We start from the raw sequence: 22,161 nt of genomic DNA, 5'->3' as shown, positions 1-22,161 counted from the left end.
TATATATATATATATTTCAGAAACTATAACGTTATAATTTTCTCAAAAACAAATTTTTTTTTCAAAAATTATAATGTTCTATTTCTCAAAATGATATTTATTGGGTGACCGAATTTCTGCCAATCTTTACATTAGTGCCTATGGCGGCATTACATGACTACTACGCTTCCTCCTTCAACCCGGAAGGAAGAAGTGTTTGTAGTCATGTGACTACAGCGTGGGAGGCGCTGTGGGACGGGTTAAAGAAGAAGGCTGCTGGGTAAGTTTAAACCTTTGACTTTTTCTCCAAAACTAAAAGATCTTATTGAAAAAAAAAATGTTTTGACTTGTTCCCACTATTCCACTTAAAGGGAATATCGAGGCATATTAAAAAAAATGACATTTACTTACCTTGCTGCCGACATGTCCCACTCCGCAGCTCCACGCTCAGCCATTGGTCCGGGCTCCCCACAGGTCCCCTTCGCGAGTGCCATTGTCATTCACACGTGGTGCAGAACTACTGCACCTGCGCAGTAAACTCCACACTATGTGCGAGTGATTGACAGCGGCGCTCGCACGGGCAGTAGAGGACGACCTCGCCAGGTTGACCTCTGCACCAGTGGGGACCCCGGGCTGGTGGCTAGGAGTGGAGCTTCTGTGAGGAACATGTCGGCTGCAAGGGGCTGGAGGAAACCCCAGGTAAGTAAATTATTAATAGATTTGTTGAAATCAACTGTATTTCCAAGTCATACCTGTAATTGCAAACTCCTCATTAGGACTACATTAAAAGCACCTAGCTGGCTCATAAGAATACTTCCAATGGCAGGTGAAAGGTGGTAATGTTCCTGACAGGATCTGAGGTAGGGTGGGGCAGTAGTGAGATCAGGGAGAGGGTGGGACTGCAGAGAAAAGGTGGGGCTGCAATGGGCAGAAGGGAGAGGGTGGGACTGCAGTGGGCTTCTTACAGAGAGAGGGCAGGGCTGTAGTGGCCCCTAGGCAAGGTAGTAGATTTTGTTTTTTTGGGGGGTAAGCTAAAGTGAAGAGAGGTTAAAGAAGGTGGCCTCCATTAGGCCCCAAGCACCTGCCTAGGTTGCCTGGTGGATGATCCTGCTCTGGGTGGGGCTATAGTGGGATCAAAGAGAAAGTGGGGTTGCAGAGAGAGGGTAGGACTATAACGAGATCAGAGAGAGGATGTGGCTGTTGTGAGATCAGAAAGAATTTGAGGCTGCAGAGTGAAGGTGGGGCTGTAGTGAGATCAGTGAGAGGGTGGGGCTGCAAAGGGGGCGAGGCTGTAGAGGGAGGGGCTGCAGTAGGTTTAATAGGGGGGCAGGACAGCAGTGTAATTTTACAAGGACACCTTAGGAAAGGGGGGTTATCAGGGGCATGAAGATGTATTTAGTGTGGAGTGCAGGTGGCGACTGTGAATGGCGATTAGAATACAGAGACACTCAGCAGACAGGCTTTGTCGTCCATCATCACTACCAGATGAAATATAAAATATTCATGTCTGACTGGAGGAAAAACTTGACCAAAGAATCTTACTTTTTATTTTGGAGACATGCTTTATTGTCTGTAGCAGCAGCTGGCGATCGCTTCCTCCGACCTCAGCAAATTACCGGCAGCGGACAGCGAGGGCAGACAGAGGCATGGTGACGTCCGAATATTTCATGTTCTTGTCTTGTCCTGAAAAACGTCTCAATTCATCGCAGGCTGACGATAAATACTACAATACGAGGGACACGGGGGTGGTTTTTTATTTGTAACCCAGATATTATAATTATCTAAAATATCGATTTATGAACATACAAACATTCAAGATAAAAGTTTCAAGAAAATGGAGGGTCAAGTTGGTTCAATTCTCGGCCATGGTCTTTATCAGCCACAGACAACTTGAATCCAGCATGTGTATATAGCTATAGACACCACCCGCAAGTTGGAAGAGGCTTAGGGCTTGATTCACTAAACCGTTATAACTCATATCACAGCCGTTTTCCTGCTTTTTTGCTTTTGCACGTGATCGCGAATTTTCGCGTGAAAACAATATATTTTCAAGTGAAAATTCTTGTTTGCGCACGAAAACTAGAGAATGTGCGATCGAGCGCAAATGCGAAAATGTGCGCGAAAACGGCCGTGATATGAGTTACCACGGTTTAGTGAATCAAGCCCTAGTCTAAATGCTGGTAAGGGCCACCTGCTGGTAGGCAGTGGAAGTCCACCACAGTTCATGGGAATACTGCCAATGACAGGTGAAAGGTGGTAATGTTCCTGACTGGATCTGAGGTAGGGTGGGGCTGTAGTGAGATGGTTTGTTTTATGAAAACTAATGCTGGGAACACGACACAATGCAATTTCCCATCAGATCGACGGAAAACGGGCAATTATTTCCAAATTGCAAAACCGATTCCTTTCTTGATCGGAAACAGATTGGACAAAGTTATCATCGGAAAGTCAATTCCTTTATCGTTCGGGAGCAGTTTGGACATGCACCGCTTCCCTTCTGATCACCTGTCGATCAGACAGAATATTGCATCGTGTGTTCCCAGCATTAAGGTGGCCATACACTGATAGATATGGCCAACAGATAGATCCCTTCCAAAATCTGATCAGATTCAGTAATCGATCTATCTGCCTGAATCCCTCCATACACCAAGTACAGATTTTCAATCAATTTCAGCAAGAAATCTTTCAAAATCTGTGCACGCCCATCGGGTCTCCAGGTCCCCCGGTGTAGCCGAAGTCAGCACCCCCACCTGTCCGCCGCGCTGTGCTGTTCTCTGCTCTCCCTGCCGGCTGCTGTTCCTTCACTCTTGAGTGCCGACGCATGTGAGATGCGATGCAGAGGACATACACTAGGGGCACTGTGGCACGTAGCAGCAGGGACAGCCATACTATCCAAAGATTTAAAAAAAAACACATATATAAGTAGATAAATACTTGTTCTACTTGCATAGCATATGTATTATACTATCCACGTTTGGATTTCAGTGAACTTCATATTGTAAATAAAGAGAAAACTGTTCCAGGCATTTTCCATCTTTACTGCATCTGACTGAAGCCAATTCTGACGTCATTTCCTCCCTTACACTTTTTTTTCTCCTATCTGAAATGGTGTATACATTGCCAGACCTCCTCTCCACTGAGCTCTGTACTAAAAACTGCACTGTCATATCTAGCTTGCTTAGTAAACACACGTGAGCACAGCATAGATCGTATTTCAGCAGCTTCTGCAGAGGGGTGAGGTGTATTTCCCTTCTCAGCCTCGTGTCACACTGAACTGTCCTCAGCCAATCAGTGAGGAGCAGAAATGTGGGAGGGGAGATGACATGCTTCCCGCTCCCCGACAATGTACCAGATAGGAGCCATGCAGACTGAGATAAGATTCATTACAGCAGACACATTTATGATTATATTGGAATGCATGCAATGCAGACTGCATGTAGACTACCTAATAAACAGTGTGCAGTGGGTAAATGGAATTTAATTTTATGGCCGACAATCCCACTTTAAGTGACCACTAGAGCCGTTTAGTTTTTGGCCTCTAGCATTTGTGACATCACACCACACAGGTGCCAGGGACTCAGAAGTGAAGAGAAGAATAAGCAGTCAGCGGGGAGGTGAGAAACCAGAACTGTGCTGCGGACAGGTTACTGTAACTTCGTCAGTCGGTGAGCCGAACGCCGTTCGCAACGTGCTCATGACCTACCACCGTTCAACCAAAAATTTCTGTTGTGCACGATTATTATTTAGTATTTATATAGCGCCAACATCTTTCTCAGCACTGTACAGAGTATAGCTGTACCTCAGAGGGGCAAACAATCTAATCCCTACCATAGTCATATGTCTATGTATGTATCATGTAGTGTATGTATTGTAGTCTAGGGCCAATTTAGGGGGAAGTCAATTAACTTATCTGTATGTTTTTTGGGATGTGGGAGGAAACTGGAGTGTGGGAGGAAACCCTTGCAAAACACGGGGAGACCATACAAACTCTGTGCAAATAGTGCCCTTGCTACAATTCGAACCAGAGACCCAGCGATGCGAGAGTACTAACTATAGATTGATCAGGAATTGTTTGCGGCATCGGCTTCTAGCAGATTCGATCAAATAATCGAATTGGCTGGATATCAATGAAAAAAATCTGTAAGTGTATGGCCACTTTAAGGGGGAAGATATATAAAGAGCTTCAGATATTTTCATCCTGGTGGAAATTAGACGTGGATAATCGTATTTCTCCCGAGCTTTTATTAATTCTGATAGCATCATGGCTGCTGCCGTCGAGGACTAACAATTTCCTCTCCGCACCGGGGCCAGGGACTTCCCACCACATTAATCAGACACATCGAACATGTCATTTTATTTCCTGCTCCTGACCTCTGACCCCAGACCCTCTGCAACAAATTACAATTATGACATCGAACATTGTACCCCGAGCCTGCGGATTATTAGTGCCATATATCAGGACCATCTACAGTCGTCCATACATACAGCCTCCTTCCTGATGCTCTGCAAGCCTCTGCATGGGGGTCATTCATACTGGAGGAGACGCAACCGCATTCTTGCCTACAGGAAACTTAAAATCTCAAATCAGAGCTACTGCACCTGCGCAGTACAGTTTGGATGATGTCAGTGCAACTAGGTGAGAGATGCATGCTGGGAACGCAAGTAGGCCTCTGGTACCAGAAGGGAATCCAGGCCACCGGTGGGGAGGGGATCTGCGGCGAGGGCACAGGATGGATGCCAGGGGCTGGAGGAAGCCCTGGGTAAGTAGATTTTTTTATTTTTGTACTCCTCGGATGTATCCTTTAAAGAGACTCTGAAGCGAGTCTAAATTCACTTTTTTAACATGCAGTCATCCCCTGCTAAACCGCTGTTATCCCGCGGCAAAACGAGGGGTTTATGGCCCCCGGGCAAAATGCACGACTTTATTGGTCGTGGATTTTGATGCTCATGGAGGCAGAGCTATGAGCTGCAGCTCTGCTTCCATGCGCGTCAATCTGCCGGCAGATCTCCTCCTCTCCCCAGCCCCTCTGTGTGAAGGAAGATTGAAAGGGGCGGGGAGAGGCGGGGATTGACGCCCTGAGAGACAGAGCTACAGCCATAAGCTCTGCCTCCTCAGGAAGCGCTCCCCGGAGGTAGGAGAGGGGATTTGGGGGGTATAAACTCCTCGTTTTGCCGCGGGATAGCGGCGGTTTAGTAGGGGTTATAGTTCTTAAAGGGAACCAGAGAGGGTGAAATGTACATACCTTGGGCTTCCTCCAGCCCCATACGCACAGATCGCTCCCACACCGCCGTCCTCCGCTGCCTGGATCCGCCGCCACTGAGTCCCGTCATTGCCGCGAGTCGGCCAGTCGGCCGGCGGACGCGGCCAATTGTCCGCATCACAGGGTGCTCTCTTCATACACATACGCATGTGGCTGCCTACTGCGCGGCCGCATGCGTACTTGTATGGCGGGAGCCCCTGTGATGCGGACAATTGGCCGCGTCCGCCGGAAGTGACGGGCCCGGTACCGGCGGATCCAGGAAGCTGAGGACGGCGGCGTGGGAGCGATTCAGGCTTATGGGGCTGGAAGAAGCCCCAGGTATGTATAAAGTCTTTTCCTTTTTTCACCCCCCATTCCTCTCTGGTTCCCTTTAAAAAAGTGAATTTAGACTCGCTTCAGAGTCTCTTTAAGTGAAAATAAACAGATGAGATAAACAATTCTATATATCCTTCTACTCCTATAAATTAAATTTTTAGATTTCCCACTATTTTGTCAGCCGGACTGGGTGACCACGCAGAGGGAGAGCCTGTTGACAAAAAATCAATGCCATTTTTAATATGAGACCATGTAAGTGTAATCCATGAATACATTTGTGTTTTCAGCAAATTGATATGAACTGTTTTGATTGGTCTGGGTTAAAGTCTTTAAAGGGAAACTGAACTGAAAGTGATATGGTAGCTGCCATATTTATCTCCTTTTAAACAATACCAGTTGCCTGGCAGCCCTGCTGGTCTATTTGGCTGCAGTAGTGTCTGAATCACGCCAGAAACAAGCATGCAGCTAATCTTGTCAGATCTGACAATAATGTCAGAAACTCCTGATCTGCTGCATGCTTGTTCAGGGGCTATGGCTAAAAGTATTAGAGGCAGAGGATCAGAAGGATAGCCAGGCAACTGGTAAAATATGGCAGCCTCCACCTCTCTATCACTTCAGTTGCCCTTTAAGAATACTGGCAAGAGAAGAGCAGCAGTGGAAACTGAGGGGGTAAATAGCCGATAGGCGAAAGGAGCCCATTGAATGACCCACAGGCGATTAAAGGACACCTGAGGTGAGAGTGATATGGAGGCCGCCATATTTATTTCCTTGTAAACAATGCCAGTTGCCTGGCAGTCCTGTTGATCTTCTGGCATAAGTAGTGTCTGAATCAAAACCCTGGATTAAGCATATGGCTAATCCAGTAAAACCTGAGTCAGCTGAGTCAGAGTACCTTATCTGCATATGCTTGTTCAGGGTCCATGGTTAAAAGTATAAGAGACACAGAATCAGAAGGACAGCCAGGCAACTGCTGTTGTTCAAAAGTAAAGTAATATGGCAGCCTCCATATCGCTCTCACCTCGGGTTCCCTTTAAGACCATTGTAGCAGTAGTCCTGCTGACTCAGCGAGTCAAACCACAAAATGTGTTGCGTTGGAGAATGACCATCTAGCACTGATCTTAAGGAGTTTTTCTGCTGCAACATTAAATATTGTGTCTAATTTGTTGTATAATATAGTTTTCAATGTAAACATCAGTGACCCTGGAGCTTTGTGGGCTGTAACATTTCACTTCAGATAAATCGCGAAAAGTACAAATAGTTGTCACGGTGATAAGAACATAGCTCTTTTTGTTTCATGATACAATGCTCACTTCTTCATGAGCTTTTTGCAGGACTTACCAACAGAACATAACGGTGGCATGTCAATGACTATGTACTCTGTAAAGTGCTGCAGAAGAGGTCAGTACTACACTAATGCATAATAATAATATGGTAGGACTAGGACATTATACTATGACTATGGTAGGATAAGAGTGTAAGCTCCTCTGAGGACAGTCAGTGACATGACTATGTACTCTGTAAAGTGTTGCAGAAGAGGTCAGTGCTACACTAATGCATAATAATAATATGGTAGGACTAGGACATTATACTATGACTATGGTAGGATAAGAGTGTAAACTCCTCTGAGGACAGTCAGTGACATGATGATGCACTCTGTAAAGTGCTGCAGAGTGTAGAAGATGTCTGTGCTATATACCGTAAATACAAAATAAAGAAAATATCTGTGCAGCCAGTACATATGGCAAGACGCACTGATGTCACAGAGGTGACGGATGGGGAAGGGGACATAGAAATAGGGTCACTTTAATCACTCTTTATAAGGCAGCCACAGGCTGAGGACCCATTAAGGTGAAATATGAGGGGTGCCTCCGGCCGCTGACTCAGAGACGCACGCTGCAATGTTCCGCAGGAAGCGTGAGAATAGTGCGCACGTATGCGGACAGATCCATGAACGGGATCCACAGGGAACGGCGCCTCTGTCTTCTGCAATTACTCCACTCCGCCGTCACCGCCTGCCAAATTTATTGTTCCACACAAAGTGCCTCCGAGAGGCTGATGAATTCACTCTCGTAAAATGTTGCTTTTTATGGCCGTGTGCAGCCAATGGCAGAGTGGCGGCACAGCGGCCTGCCCCGTGGTTATTACAGCCTGATTAAAACCGTGAAAAGTTAAAATTAGAATTCTAGAATTAAAGTCAGGAGCAAAAAATGAAATTTCTCAAAGCAGGCCAGATGGCATTTAAAGGGACCTCGCCACGGAGACAGAAACGCCAGGGCATCGGATGCCACAACATCTTCACGCAGCAATGTCCAGATTAAATTTCAATAGGAAAAAAAAAAAAAACCTGTTGCAAAGCGCGCCCTTTCCCCAGCCATTTCTGCAAACGCATTCTTGGATTGCTGCGCAAGGACACCGTGATAACATGGTAATTGCTGTACAGTTTTTCCACCGACGCACTTCGATTTTTGGCCATTAGCAAAAGCAATGCATGCTGTATTTCTGGGAAATTCTGAATTGCCCGTATTAGGTTTTGCAATTACCTCCACGAATTGCTGGTTAATTGGACACTTAAGCCAGGAATAAAAAATCAGTTTTACTTGCCTAGGGCTTCTACCAGCCCCCTGCAGCCGTCCCGTGCCCTCACAGTCACTCACGGAGCCTCCTGTCCCCCCTTGCCAGCTAGTTTCGTTTTCGCTTTAAATAAATGGCAGCGTTTAGCAATTGTGATTGCAAGTGGAAAAGGGCCCTTATAGAATATTGGTAAATTTACCGATATTCAACAACTTCATTGTGACCTCTCTTCCCCCGCCCCCCTCAAACCCCCCCCCCCCCCCCCAATGGCAAACAATTGCAATTGGTAACCAAAATTCACTGTATAGCGCACACCCACTTTTGTCGAGCTACAGTTAGTTGCTCTGATTGGAGTCACACCTGGAACAAGCATGCAGAAGATGGAGTACCGTAGCGGTGATCCAGACATTACCAGTTGCACAGGATGGTCCCAGCGTTGATGGAAGCCTCTATATTCCTGTCACGTATGTGGCATTAAATACTATCCCCCCGGATTGCACTGCTGCGCGACCATGGGCATAATAACATTATGTCTATGGCGGTGCCCAGGTCAGGTGCAGTACAGGGAAGACCTGCTTCAACTCCTGTCACTTATATGAATGATTTGATGACTATAAACCCTCATGTTACTGCGCACCTCCCCATCCGCCTGGTTCCCGGCGTGTGCTGGTGGCCGGGATCTCTCTGGTCACAGCCTAGAGCGGTAAAACAGAGATTTGTGGCTGGAATCGCGGTGACCCGGCTGCAATAAGCAGGAAAAGCATCATTTTCCTCCATAAATAGTCTTTAATTGGAAAAGAAAACAAGATAATGTGCTGAAAATGGGCTTTTAATAGGAAACGGCGTCACACAAATGAGGAAAATGCAATGTGCCATTTTCTGATCTATCGTGCATGAAACCGTTTCTACAAACAGGCAGGGAAATACGTGGCTGGATGTGTTTGTAATATCTCCCAAGGGGGTAACACCAGATGTCCTAAGTGATCTGTACAATCTATACAGGGACTTCATCCTGCAGATAATCCACCTTCCCTTATCTACATGTCAAACAGCCACCCCCCAGTCTGTCTTCTGAACCCCAACATGACACAATACCACTTCTGAAAGCAATTATGTTCATTAGTGCAAATCGTAACTATTAACTTCGCAAATAAACTTTTAAAATGCTTTGTGTAGCCATGCTTGTAGCAGAAACCAGCACACGCTGCAGCCAGTTTCCTATTAGTATATAACAGCTGATTCTGTACATACTGGAGGTAGCAGAGATCAGTACATGCTGCAGCTAGTTTACTATCAGTACAGGCACAGAGTAACCGCTTATACTGTACAAACTGGAGGTAGCAGAGATCAGAACACACTGCAGCTAGGTTACTATCAGTACAGACACAGAGTAACAGCTTATACTGTACATACTGGGTTTGCAGAGATCAGCACACACCTAAACTAGTTTACTATCAGTCCAGGCACAGAGTAAAAACTTATACTGTACATACTGGAGGTAGCAAAGTTCAGCACACACTGCAGTTAGTTTACTATCAAGATAGGCACAGAGTAACAGCTTATACTCTACATACTGGCGGTAGTAAGGATCAGCACAGGCTGCAGCTAGGTTATTATCCGTACAGGCACAGAGTAAGAGCTTATACTGTACTTACTGGAGGTAGCAGAGATCAGCACACTCTGTAGTTAGTTTACTATCAGTACAGGCACAGAGTAACAGCTTATACTGTACATACTGGAGGTAGCAGAGATCAGCACACACTTCAGTTAGTACCGGCTATGGAGAATTAGAGATATCTTAGATAGAGTTGGGCCGAACGGTTCGCCTGCGAACGGTTCCATGCGAACTTCAGTGGTTCGCGTTCGCGTCCCGCAGGCGAACTTTTGCGGAAGTTCGGTTCGCCCCATAATGCACCATGAGGGTCAACTTTGACCCTCTACATCACAGTCAGCAGGCCCAGTGTAGCCAATTAGGCTACACTAGCCCCTGGAGCCACTCCCCCCCTAATAAAAGGCAGGCAGCGGCGGCCATTACGCTCACTTATGTGCCTGCGTTAGTGAGAGTAGGGCGAGCTGCTGCAGACTGTCTCTCATAGGGAAAGATTAGTTAGGCTTAGCTTGTTCCTGGCTGCATACCTGTTCTGTTCAGTGAGCCCACCATACCTGTTCTGTTCAGTGAGCCCACTGGATACCTGCATACCTGTTCAGTGAACCTGCCACTGCATACCTGTTCTGTGAACCCACCACTGCATACCTGTACTGTGAACCCACCACTGCATACCTGTTCAGTGAACCCACCACTGCATACCTGTTCAGTGAACCCACCACTGCATACCTGTTCAGTGAACCTGCCACTGCATACCTGTTCTGTGAACCCACCACTGCATACCTGTTCTGTGAACCCACCACTGCATACCTGTTCAGTGAACCCACCACTGCATACCTGTTCAGTGAACCCACCACTGCATAACTGTTCAGTGAACCTGCCACTGCATACCTGTACTGTTCAGTGAACCCGCCACTGCATACCTGTTCTGTTCAGTGAACCCGCCACTGTATACCTGTTCTGTTCAGTGAACCCGCCACTGTATACCTGTTCTGTTCAGTGAACCCGCCACTGTATACCTGTTCAGTGAACCTGCCACTGCATACCTGTTCTGTGAACCCACCACTGCATACCTGTTCTGTTCAGTGAACCCGCCACTGCATACCTGTTCTGTTCAGTGAACCCGCCACTGTATTCCTGTTCAGTGAACCCGCCACTGCATTCCTGTTGTGTTCAGTGAACCCGCCACTGTATACCTGTTCAGTGAATCTGCCACTGCATACCTGTTCTGTGAACCCACCACTGCATACCTGTTCTGTTCAGTGAACCCGCCACTGCATACCTGTTCTGTTCAGTGAACCCGCCACTGTATACCTGTTAAGTTAACCCGCCACTGCATACCTGTTGTGTTCAGTGAACCCGCCACTATATACATGTTCTGTTCAGTGAACCTGCCACTGTATACCTGTTCTGTTCAGTGAACCTGCCACTGCATACCTGTACTGTTCAGTGAACCCGCCACTGCATACCTGTTCTGTGAACCCGCCACTGCATACCTGTTGTGTTCAGTGAACCCGCCACTGTATACCTGTTCAGTGAACCTGCCACTGCATACCTGTTCTGTGAACCCGCCACTGTATACCTGTTCTGTTCAGTGAACCCGCTATTGCATACCTGTTCTGTTCAGTGAACCCACCGCATCAGTGCGCATACCTGTGCAGTTAAGTGAACCCACCTACCTATGTGAGTGTGTTACCCACATATGTGAAGTGCAAACTGTGTTGTGCTTGGCTGCCTATATATGTATATGTGTTTTTGATGGAAGCAAGCAAGCAGGGTTAAAATTCACAGTGGTCTGGATGGCTGAGGGTTAACTTCCTTCTGGGGGGAGGGGACATGCCTGGGAGCCACTGGCTGTGCTCTCAGAGCATGTCTGTGTCTATTTTGTTTGAGGACAATAAAGTTAGAAAAGCAGAAAGGGGAGTTGTCCTTTTGGGAGAGCAGAAGAGAGAAGGCTGATAAGGTGGGTCGAGAGGAAACTGAAAGGAGAGTCTACAAGGGTAGGAGAGAGATACTTCAGGAAAGGACAGGACAAGCTGGATTCAGGAGAACAGTGAGCCAGACACCCCAGTAGCACCCTCAGACAGGACTCCAGTCTAAGCTGCATGTGGCTGCAGCACTCCAGATAAGTGTCACACTCACACCTAAAGGAGAGATCATCCCTGGGCCTTGTTAGCTCCCCACTCACTCATCTGTCCCTGCAACTCTAGTGCATCATTGCTGCTGCAGTGTGACCCAAAGACTTCCTATTCTGTAACTACACCTTGCCCTGGAAGTTGCATGCCAGGATTACTGAAGGGAGATATTGAACAATTGGGAGTGTCAGTAGCCATTATTAGAGGAGAAGAAGGAAGGAATAACCCACCAATACCACATTCTTAAGAGGTGTGTCTCAAGCCATCCGGACTACCTGTGCTGTGTAGCTCCAGAGAGAGATCTTACATATTACCAACACAAAGTATTTCTACTGCTCATCATTACTTGGTTGCAAACAAAAAAACCTAATCTGTGCATGTTATGTTCATAAAGAAATCCTTAAAGCGACAGTGTTCTTTTGCAAAATGAAAAATATCCTACATTGTTTAGTCACAGGAAGAAGTTCACTGGTGGATATTGTAGTTATCAGAGATAAATAGGAATATCCTGCATTGCTTGCTATGCCATGGAAGGCAGATTGTCTAATGATTAAATAACCCTGTTAGAGACATTGCAGTATAGTGAACGAAGAACTGTTTTCTCTGAAGTTGGTGTTACTGTAAGACGAGATCTTCCTGCGAGAAGAATATTTCCTATAAGGTGCTACTTGATTAAACCTGTTATACATTTATTCAGCATAAAACGAGTTCATACTGTGTCATCTGGACTTTTTCTTTATTGTGGCTTTTATAAAAAGTAAAGTGACTTAAAAGTAAAGAAGAACACCACTTAGGGTTACAAGTGCACGCAGTGTGATATACCACTCCGTGCATACCCGATATGGACAAAACAGGTAGAGGAAGAGGTAGTGCCAGAGCCAGAGGAGGGCCACCCGGCAGGTCTGTGCGAGGTCGTGTAAATGTAATTTCCTGTGGACCTGGCCCACAGTACAGTGCTCGGAAGAAGGCACGTCCCATCACCTCCCAAGATTGTCAGGACGTGGTTGAGTATTTAGCGACACAGAACACCTCATCTTGCTCAGCCACCAGCGCTACTACTAGCACCACTTCCGCTGCATTTGACACTTCGCAAGAATTATTTAGTGGTGAAATCACTGATGCACAGCCATTGTTGTTACAGCCAGATGAATTTTCACCAGCTCATATGTCTGAGTTATTCGACAACACTATGGATGTAACGTGTGAGGAGGATGAAGGACCTACTGATGGTGCATGTTTGGATTTTTCTGAGGCAAGCGAAGCTGGGCAGGATGATTACGATGATGACGATGATACGGATCCTCTGTATGTTCCCAATAGAGGAGATGAAAAGGGGGTCAGTTCAGAGGGGGAGTCAAGAGAGTAGTAGGAGGAGAGAAGTTGCTGAAAGAAGCTGGGGCAGCTCTTCGTCAGAAACAGCTGGTGGCAGTGTCCGGCACCATGTATCGCCACCTATGTACAGCCAGCCAACTTGCCCTTCAGCATCAGCTGCTGAGGTCCCCATAGTGCCCACATCCCAGGGTGGCTCAGCGGTGTGAAATTTTTTAATGTGTGTGCCTCAGATCGGAGCAAAGCCATCTGTTCGCTCTGCCAACAAAAATTGAGCCGTGGAAAGGCCAACACTCACGTAGGGACAAGTGCCTTACGAAGGCACCTGGAGAAAAGGCACAAACAGCAATGGGATGGCCACCTGAGCAAAAGCAGCAGCAGCACACAAAAGAAAAGTCACCCTCCTTCTCCTCTTCCTCCTTCAGGTGCATCATCTGCTTCTGCCGCTTTCTCCCTTGCACCTTCACAGGCACCATCCTCAGCTCCGCGTCTGCCCTTGAGCGGTTCCTGCTCCTCTGCCCACAGCAGCAGTCAGGTGTCCGTGAAGGAAATGTTTGAGCGGAAGAAGCCAATTTCGGCCAGTCACCCCCTTGCCCGGCGTCTGACAGCTGGCGTGGCGGAACTGTTAGCTCGCCAGCTGTTACCATACCGGCTGGTGGACTCTGAGGCCTTCCGTAAATTTGTGGCCATCGGGACACCGCAGTGGAAGATGCCAGGCCGCACTTATTTTTCTAGAAAGGCCATACCCCAACTGCACCGTGAAGTTGAGAGGCAAGTGGTGTCATCTCTTGCGAAGAGCGTTGGGTCAAGGGTACACCTGACCACGGATGCCTGGTCTGCCAAGCACGGGCAGGGCCGCTACATTACGTACACAGCCCATTGGGTCAACCTGGTGAACGATGGCAAGCAGGGCGCAGCGGACCAAATTGTGACACCTCCACGGCTTGCAGGCAGGCCTCCTGCCACCTCCTCTCCTCCTGCTACATGCTCTTCGCTGTCCTCCTCTTCCTTGGCTGAGTGGCAGTTCTCCTCTCCAGCTACACAGCCCCAGCTCCGCAGGGCCTATGCTGCATGCCAGGTACGACGGTGTCACGCCATCTTAGACATGTCTTGCCTCAAAGCGGAGAGTCACACTGGAGCAGCTCTCCTGGCTGCTCTTAAGAAACAGGTGGATGAGTGGCTGACCCCGCACCACCTGGAGATAGGCAATGTGGTGTGCGACAACGGCAGCAATCTCCTTGCCGCTTTGCATATGGGGAAGCTGACACACATACCCTGCATGGCACATGTCATGAATCTAGTTGTTCAAAGATTTGTGTCAAAATACCCTGGCTTAGCGGATGTCCTGAAGCAGGCCAGGAAGTTCTGTGGGCATTTGAGGCGGTCTTACACAGCCATGGCACGCTTTGCGGAAATTCAGCGGAAAAACAACTTGCCGGTGAGACGCCTGATTTGCGATAGCCCGATTCGCTGGAATTCGACCCTGCTCATGTTCTCCCGCCTGCTAGAACAGGAGAAAGCCGTCACCCATTACCTCTACAACTACAGTAGAACGAAACAGTCTGGGAAGATGTGGATGTTCTGGCCCGACAACTGGACATTGATGAGAAATGCATGCAGGCTCATGCGGCCGTTTGAGGAGGTGACCAACCTGGTGAGCCGCAGTGAAGGCACTATCAGCGACTTGATTCCCTACGCTTACTTCTTGGAGCGTGCTGTGCGTTGAGTGGCGGAGGAAGCTGTGAATGAGCGTGACCAGGAACAGTTACGGCAGGAACAGGCATGGGACCAATTTTCATCAGACCCAGCTGTTTCCTCAACACCTGCGGCAGCACAGAGGGGGGAGGAGGAGGAAGAAGAGAAGTCGTGTGCAGAAGACGAGTCAGACTCAGAGGATGATGAGCAAGGTGTTTCTTTGGGGGAGGAGGAGGAGGGGACGGCGGCAGGAGAACAACCGCAGCAGGCGTCGCAGGGGGCTTGTGCTGCTCAACCTTCCCGTGGTATTGTTCGCGGCTGGGGGGAGGAGGTTGACTTACGTGACGTCACTGAGGAAGAGCAAGAGGAGATGGATGGTACATCTGGATCCGACTTTGTGCAGATGTCGTCTTTTATGCTGTCCTGCCTGTTGAGGGACCCCCGTATAAAAAACCTCAAGGGGAATGAGCTGTACTGGGTTCCCACACTACTAGACCCTCGGTACAGGCACAAAGTGGCGGACCTGTTACCAACTCACCTGAAGGTGGAAAGGATGCAGCACATGCAGAACAAGCTGTCAACTATGCTTTACAATGCCTTTAACCACCCTGGCGTTCTGATTAAATCGCCAGGGTGGCTGCGGGAGGGTTTTTTTTAAATAAAAAAAAAAACTATTTCATGCAGCCAACTGAAAGTTGGCTGCATGAAAGCCCACTAGAGGGCGCTCCGGAGGCGTTCTTCCGATCGCCTCCGGCGCCCAGAATAAACAAGGAAGGCCGCAATGAGCGGCCTTCCTTGTTTTGCTTACATCGTCGCCATAGCGACGAGCGGAGTGACGTCATGGACGTCAGCCGACGTCCTGACGTCTGCCGCCTCCGATCCAGCCCTTAGTGCTGGCCGGAACTTTTTGTTCCGGCTACGCTGGGCTCGGGCGGCTGGGGGACCCTCTTTCGCCGCTGCATGCGGCGGATCGCCGCGCTGCAGCGGCGATCAGGCAGCACACGCGGCTGGCAAAGTGCCGGCTGCGTGTGCTGCTTTTTATTTCATTAAAATCGGCCCAGCAGGGCCTGAGCGGCAGCCTCTGCCGGTGTTGGACGAGCTGAGCTCGTCCAGACCGCTCAGCAGGTTAAGGGTGATGTGACAGCACAACGCCAGCAAGGTACCACTGCCACTAATCCTCCTCCTGTGTCCACGCAGTCAAAGACAGGACGCTCCAGCGATCTCATGGTGATGTCGGACATGCGGACGTTCTTTAGTCCAACGCCTCGCCGTAGCCCTTCCGGATTCACCCTCCACCAACGCCTGGAACGGCAGGTAGCCGACTACCTGGCCTTAAGTGTGAATGTAGACACTGCTGTGAACAGCGATGAGGAACCCTTGAACTACTGGGTGCGCAGGCTTGACCTGTGGCCAGAGCTGTCCCAATTTGCCATGCAACTTCTCTCCTGTCCTGCCGCAAGCGTCCTGTCAGAAAGGACCTTCAGCGCAGCTGGAGGCATTGTCACTGAGAAGAGAAGTCGCCTAAGTCACAAAACTGTTAAGTACCTCACCTTTATCAAAATGAATGAGGCATGGATCCCGGAGGGCTGCTGCCCGCCCCAAGACTAAGTCAGTCCCCGCACACACAGCATCTCTGCCTGCACGCCGTGTGACTGGCTGCCTGGCCTGCCCCAAGAAGACTAAGTCGCTCCCAGTCCCTCCACACAGCATGTCTGCCTGCAGGCCGCTTGACTACCTTCTCCGCCACCACCAACAGGGTCCGGGACTCCAGGCGGATTGCTAGCTGCTAGCAGCGGCCGCTGTAATAATTTTTCTGGTGCGTGTACATGACTGCCTAATTTTTCTGGCTGCACTGCGGGCAGCTGCAACAACAAAAGAAAAGGCATGTACATGCGCCCATTCCCCTTCGTGATCATTACCTTGTCGTGGTGAAGGGGCTTGCGTATCACAATGAAGCAATGACCGGTGCCTAGATGAGTGTCTCGGGGGGCACACCCACGATAATAAGGTCGTTGCCTCATTGTGGTCAGACCAAATTTGATCAGCTGGACAGTCACTGTTCTGTCATTCAGCTACATCAGCCAGGCGACCATATGGGCTGTAAAGCCATCAAAACCTGCACTCTCGCCATGGTGCGCACCAGTCTAGCACGGCCGTCACTACAAAAACAGCTGTTTGCGGTGCATTACACGGTGAGTTTGGTGTGTCAGTGTGAAGCAGTATCTTAATTACACTACCTGATTGATGTATACACATGAAAGATGTTTTAAAGCACTTTAGGCCTGTCATTTAGCATTGAATGGGCTTGATTCACAAAGCGGTGCAAAGTGTTTGCACGCCTGTGAAAAGCCCTTTATCACGCCTAAACTCAGTTTAGGCGTGATAAGAAGAAACTCGCGCAATCTCAAAGTTTTGCGCGCGTAGCGCACTGCGCTGCGCGTGCAGTGTACCGTGCTTCGCGCGCAGAGCAGCACAAATCGGTGATAACTCAGTGGTGCACAGGTTATCACGCCTAAAGTCTTTTAGGCGTGATAACTGAGTTATCACCGCTTTGTGAATCAAGCCCAATGTGATTTCTGCCCTTAAAACGCTGCTTTGTGTCAAATCCAGATTTTTCCCGGGGACTTTTGGCATGTATCCCACTCCTCCACCTGGGGGTCCAGGTGTTAGACCCCTTGAAACATCTTTTCCATCACTTTTGTGGCCAGCATAATTTTTTTTTTTCAAAGTTGGCATCCCCATTGAAGTCTATTGCGGTTCGCAAACTTTTACGCGAACCGAACCTTACGTGGAAGTTCGCGAACCCGGTTCGCGAACCTAAAATCGGAGGTTCGGCCCCACTCTAATCTTAGAACACTCATTGAAAAAACAAGAAGAGACAGATTTCAGAACCAAACATTTCAGACTGAAGTTGAGTCCTGCGTGTCATCAATTAGGGGAGGAACAGATGGGGAGTGATATGCCATCCGATGAGGAAAGGAGGACACAGATGACCTTAAAAATAGTTTAAAGCAACAGAAGTGGACAGGTAAAGGCATGGTACCCAGAGGGAAGATGATACTGAGATGGATGGATTATGCATGGAAACCTCTGGTCGTGAACTGGGCCTTGGGACAGAATCCTAACGATTGCATCACGCCGATGGACGTGGCAGCCCCAGGACTGTAAAGTCCTGGGGCTGGCTTTTGCAGGGGATCGCGCACGCTTTCCTGCTTGGTAGGCAGCTCCGCTCCACTTTCAGTCTCCCAGCGGCAATCGCCGCTCTGAGATTGTTAGACAGCGAAACGGCCGTCTAATTAGCATGTACAGCGATGCGATCTACAGCAGCGCTGTACTGGGGACACAAGAGAGTGATCGGCTCTCATAGGCTGAAGCCTATGACAGCTGATCGCCATTCTTGGCTGGCTGGGGGGAGGGAGGGATTTAAAAAAAAAAAAAAAAAAAAAAATTATATATATATATATATATATATATATATATATATATATATATATATATATATATATAAACAAACATCTGGGGGGGCGATCTGACCCCACCAACAGAGAGCTCTGTTGGTGGGCAGAAAAGGGGGGGGGGGAGTTTTGAGGCCCTGCAGCGAGCCCTTAAAGCTGCAGTGGCCATTTTTGTGATAAATTACCTGGTCTTTAGGGGGGTAAAGCCTGTGGTCCTCAAGTGGTTAAAGGACACCTGCAGGCAGGGCCGGTTCTAGGCAGGGGCAAGAGGGGGCAGAGCCCCATCAAATAAATGTCTTGCCCCCTCAAATCAAAATTTCAAAGGGGTAGGGTTCCCCCTCACGCCGCTCTTCCCCGCTCTGTCTGTTGGCCGGACATGGGGGGAAAGACCCAGCAGGGCGGATGACGTGCATGCAAGTGATTAGGAGTTACCCGCATGTCCCTTGTGTTGAGAGGATGCCCTTCACGCTCTCATTGGCTGTCAGCGCTACACCTCCTCCCGATGGGCCAGCTCTGCCAGTTACCATGGAAACGCGTCCCCTTCACCACTTGGAACAACTGGATAATTCTAGACACACATCCTCCATGCCGGGCCGATCCCTCCCACATCCGAGCAGCAGACAGAGCGGAGGAGAGCGGCGCGAGGGGGTCAGCGGATACTTTGACAGTTTGCAACTTGCAAGGATGCCCGGCGATGCACAGTGACCTGAGGTCCGGGCAGCCAGCAGGGGTGCAGAGGAGGAAGAGATGAAGGGAAAAGCCACATACAGTATGAGTCCCGGGCAGCAGCAGTTAACAGGTGAGAGCAATGCAGCTAGGCCTCACCTCACTCAGTACATGCTGCTATCTGCCCATCAGGTGCACATTACAAGTTAACACATACCGCTCTGCTCTAGGGGTAGGATGGTGGCATACAGACCCCCCTGTGCCTAATGGGCAAATCTCTCCTAACCAATCCGATTAGATTAATGAAATCAATCCGATTTTGTAATCAATTTCATTATTATCTGATTGGATTGGTTAGGAGAGTTTAGTCTATTAGTGGTCCCAAACAATCAATTTGATCGTTCATACGAACAATTATTTCTAATTGATTGTAATGCCCCCTTCACATTTCTGACTGCTCCTCATATGTGCCTGTCTAGAACCGGCCCCGCCTGCCAGGGCCGGTTCTAGCTAAAATGGGGCACTGGGGCAAAAGTAACTTGGGGCCCCCCTGATGCCCCTCTCAACCAAATCACCCCCAGGGCTCGTGAGGCAGATGCTGAGGCGGACGCTTAATGATCTCACAAGATCATTAAGTGTCCATCATATGTCTCCAAAAAAGCATTTTTGGGGCTCCCATTATTCCCCTACTCTTTTTCCTGTTCAGAGCAAACACACAGCACTCCTGCTCTCATGGTTCACCATAGCTGGAGGGGCACCGTGGGGAAGTCTCCACAGGCTCTGGGGCAATTTCCCCCTTTACCTCTATGGGAGCGCCGGCCCTGCAGGGAGAGGGATATCGAGGCTGCCATTTTTATTTCCTTTGCAGATTAACTGGCTGCCCTGCTGATCTTCTGCCTCTAATACAGACTAAGTCTGACTGGATTTTCCACATGTTTGTTTCAGGTATGTGATTCAGACATTACTGATGCAGGAAAGATCAGCAGAACTGCCAGGCAACTGGTATTGTTTGAAAGGAAGTAAATATGGCAGCCTCCATATCCCTCTCGTTTCAGGGTCCTATCATACTGAGGCGGTGCGGTGTGCAAATTACGCACTGCTACCCCACTCGAATAAAAACCTATGGGGGAAGAAATCACAATCAATCTGACACGCTTCCAAAACTACAGTACCACGTATACTTGCGTCGCAAAGCGTGTAAGTGTAAACACCCGCCGCAGGTTTTTATGTGTTGCGCATACTCAAAAGCATATTTTTTGCAGTACACTTCAGCACACGTGATCACTTGGCCACCAGGAAGTAAGCGTTATTTCCTTCTTGGCCGGATGCCACACAGGGAATTCTCTTCTAAACCAATATCCATATATTTATCCTAACCTGACCCTAGCAGTAGCACAATTATTGCACCTGATCGCCCCCAGCCCTCCTTACCTAATACTTATCAGTACCAGAACAGCCAATCCTTCCCTCATCTGACATGGATCAGCACGATGCCTGTAGGTATAAAGCTGGCAATGGTTCCGTCTTTCCTCTGTTTGAGTGGAGTGCCCCTTAAATGACATAAACAGTAACTATAAAAAACAGCTCTATATTCGGCCATCTTCTTTATGATTATTGTTGGCTCATCATAATAAAAATGATAAAATACGCAGCGTTTCCCCATACAGAAATACGACGGGTAACGGAGGAAGAAGTGCGGTGATTTATTCAATCGATTGTTTTATCCTCTCCACAATTCCCTATTTTCAGAGCGGACAATATGAGGGAGGGAATGGCGGAATAAAATCAATGCCTCTCGCCTGTTTATAGTGTACAGAGCCCCCCGGACCCCTGCTCTTCTGCACAATCAGCTCTTAATTGCTGCGTCCTGGGGGGCTCCCAGGCCTCATTCTGGATATTAGGATATATTGGAGTGTCTGGCTCTATAAATCTCACTTATTGGGGGGATGGTATTCGTTCATCACGGCTACTGACCCCCCCTGACCGATCAGCACTCCTCAGAGGATGCAAATTAGTGCAGCACATTACTGGCCAGAAAAGAGGAGCGTTAGATGGCAGAAGCGCACTTTCCCTCCTGTCTGCATGTCAGTGGCGTAACTACAATTCATGGGGGCCCCCAGCTAAACTTTGATGGGCCTTCCCCCCGCAACGTTCCCTTCCCTCCCCTTGGTGCCCTTCGCGGCCTTGGAGCCCATCTCACAATTGGGTTGATTCATTAATCTATATGCGAGGAAAATTGTTGAGCTAAATGTAACGCTTGCACGCTATGCGCATTGCCAGCACTGTAGTGTGTGTGCTCTTAAAGGGGCCTTAAGCACTCACTAAAAATGAAATAGTGACTTACCTGGGGAGGTAAGTCACTATTTCATTTTTAGTGAGTGTTTAGGGTCCCTTGAAGGTGCACACGCTAGTACAGCACGGCGACTGCGGTACTTGACTAGCTCAACCTCTACTATATAAATTAACATGCTAGCGGCTGTGCTGCTAGTCAAGTACCATGGTCGTGGTGCTGCACAAGTGCGCGTAATTTACAACAAGCGTACGCTACGCTGCCGGCAGTCATTTCAGGTCCAACCTGCCTATAAAGGTTGCCATACATCTAGTGATTTTGTTTCCATCGACTTTATGGGGCGATCAATTTCAGTGTGGTTGATCGAAAGTCGATTGGCTAGTGGCCTACACACTACAAGCAATATGCTATGCGGTTCACCTTCACTAATCGATCTGAGCGATGTTGTGCCTCCATGCTCTGAATGCAAAAATCGATTCAGTGTTGATTGATTGATATTTGAACAGGAGCCGATTCCTGTTAGATCGACCAATGTCTTCCATCCTGCTCAATCGACGAAGCTGGTCGATTCAGCATGATATCAGCCACTTTTCATTGATCAGGCATACTTGAACAGACTCTTTGATTTCTCGACTCCTTGAATTCGACAGAACGTTCAAATCAAATGGTCGACCATGCAGCCAAAACGCTAGATGTATGGCCACCTTTAGATGTGTTCTCAACACGTTCTACCTCAGGGCTTTTCAACCTTTTCACTGATTGTACCCAATGCCGGGACAAGGTCCTCCGGCAGCACCCAAGGCTGAGACACCAAAGTGCGCCCCTCCATCCCTCCCACCCCAGCCATCACACACTGATT

At 48.5% G+C, this 22,161-nt stretch overlaps 1 long non-coding RNA gene across 1 annotated transcript in view; it reads right to left on the bottom strand.

Annotated features, from left to right (window-relative positions):
- Window positions 1–1,521: 1,521 nt before the first annotated feature.
- Window positions 1,522–22,161, bottom strand: part of LOC137570954 (uncharacterized) — a 123,545-nt gene continuing 102,905 nt past the window's right edge. Inside the window, exons 3-4 of the long non-coding RNA XR_011031253.1 lie at window positions 20,444–20,562; window positions 1,522–1,702 (exon numbers count right to left, since the gene is read on the bottom strand). This is a non-coding gene — a long non-coding RNA (uncharacterized lncRNA). The remainder of the gene's footprint in view (window positions 1,703–20,443; window positions 20,563–22,161) is intronic.

The sequence above is a fragment of the Hyperolius riggenbachi genome, chromosome 4 (assembly GCF_040937935.1).
Source record: "Hyperolius riggenbachi isolate aHypRig1 chromosome 4, aHypRig1.pri, whole genome shotgun sequence".
Taxonomy (NCBI): Eukaryota; Metazoa; Chordata; class Amphibia; order Anura; family Hyperoliidae; genus Hyperolius; species Hyperolius riggenbachi.
Note: the sequence above shows the minus strand (reverse complement) of the source record. Positions and strands in the feature narration are given on the sequence as shown.